The sequence below is a fragment of the Ananas comosus genome, linkage group 15 (assembly GCF_001540865.1).
Source record: "Ananas comosus cultivar F153 linkage group 15, ASM154086v1, whole genome shotgun sequence".
Classification (NCBI taxonomy): Eukaryota; Viridiplantae; Streptophyta; class Magnoliopsida; order Poales; family Bromeliaceae; genus Ananas; species Ananas comosus.
Window position 1 is genome coordinate 9,346,284 of NC_033635.1, and position 2,196 is coordinate 9,348,479.

The window sequence follows — 2,196 nt, forward strand, 5'->3', positions numbered from 1 at the left end:
TTCAAATTTCAAATTTCAAATTTCAAAAAGTTCAAATTTCAAATTTTAATTTAATTTTTAATTTTTAATTTTCAATCTTCAAAATTTAAATTTAAACTTAAATTTTAAATTTTAAATTTATAAATATGTAAATTTATAAATTATTAAATTTGAAATTTAAAATTTTAATTATAGATTTTTTAAATTTCAAAATTTAAAGTTTAAATGGTATACTTTAAGTTTTAAAATTTAAAGTTTCAAATTTCAAATTTTAAATTTCAAATTCCAAATTTCAAATTTCAAATTTAAAACATAAAATCTAATTTAATTTTTAAATTTTAAAATTTAAATTTAAATTTTATATTTTGAATTTTGAATTTTAATTTTTAAAATTTTATTTTTAAATTTTGAATTTTGAATTTTGAATTTTGAATTTTAAAATTTTAGAAATTTAATTGTTATAAATCCAGTGGAATTGTATGATATGTATCCAAACAGCTTAAAAATAAAGCTGTGGAATTTTTTTGTAGTTACAGGATTCCGTATTTCATTTAGACCAAAACCATGGAATAAAAATTCCATGGAGTTTTTTAACTATGCATCCAAACAGGGCCTAAATATACATCAAGTGCAGGCAATAATTTCAAATAGAGAGGAGCACTGTTTGTGGACATGTGTCTATTTTATTGGTGCACCTGGTGCATTATGGACCCAATAAGAAATCCATACAAATATATAATTTGATGGTTTTTGAGAGTTTACGTGCCGGAGTCTCCTTAATTTTACCCCTCTGTTAAGCCTCTCTCTTTCCTAACTATATCTTTGCCTTTTCACCTCTTCAAGAAGCCTTTTCACCTTTCCAAGATGTAATAATTCTTCTCACCTTTCCAAGAGATCTTTTCATCTTTCCAAAGATAATAATTCTTCTCTCATTCCCAATGAGCCTTTTTACCTTCCCAAGAAACTTTTTTATCTTCCCAAGATGTAATAATTCTTATCACTTTCCCAAGAGGCCTTTTCACCTTTCTAAAGGTAATATTTCTTCTCACCTTTCCAAGAAGCCTTTTTACCTTCCCAAGAAACTTCTTTACCTTCCCAAAAGATAATAATTGTTCTCTTTGTATAACTCTCTCTTATGCAATGACATTCTACATCTTCTTATAGGCAATAATCCTATACCACACACAATAATTACTGAGTTTTTGGAGTTTGGAGAAAGCCATTTCAAAAGCTTTGCTCAAGTTCTCCTTCTCCTTCTCCTTAAGTTAGCTGTCGTGCTCCTTCCAGCTCCGATCGATTCAAAGTGTTGGTCATGGCTGGCCCAATCTACAACCACAGCATTGCGATCCCGTCCTACGGTCGATTTATTTTTTTTAAATTAATATTTTTCCACATATTTCACTTGGTTTTTGTTTCCAGTTCATGGCAAAATGTCCAACAAAAATGCTTCAGAATATTATCCCTTTTTTATAAACTATATTTTTTATTTAAACAGTTAATTATTTTCTAGATGTATAAATATCTAATTGTTAGTATATTTATTTTATATTGATTTGTATAAAAAAAGATTTATGGAGGATAAGAGATGAACTACCTCATACTTACCTTTGCATTTATTATCCAAATGTTGATGAAATGCGAATTTTTATTTGACTGAGAGATACTTTCCGCTATAATATTTAACTATCATTTATTTAACTACCATATAATTGATTACTAATGTGTAGTTTATGCAAAATTTTCAATAAAATATAGTTATTTAATTTTATAACGAAATTTTTTTTTTAGTGTAAACTTTTAATATTGAATTGATAAATGTCATGATATTGAGAAGAACAATATTAATATTTTTTCTAAATGGAACACACACTAAATTTTTAATTTTTAATTTTTAATAATTATATATTAATTAATTAAAATTTTATTTATCCGCAGCAAAGCGCGGTTTCTATACTAGTTATAATTTTATTTTAGTGAATATATTTAAAATTTATAAATATTAACATATAGATATTTTAAATACTATAAAATAAATTTAATTAATTAAATTTTAGTTTTGACATCTCTATCGTACAAATTTACTGGTGTGTATGAGATGTATATGTACAGTAGGTGCAGTCAACAGTTCCATTAAAGGCCAAGTGTCCATTGTGGGGCACTCTCCATTGTGGAGCAGTCAACAGTTCCATCCATTAATTCAGTGTACCTAGTGCACCA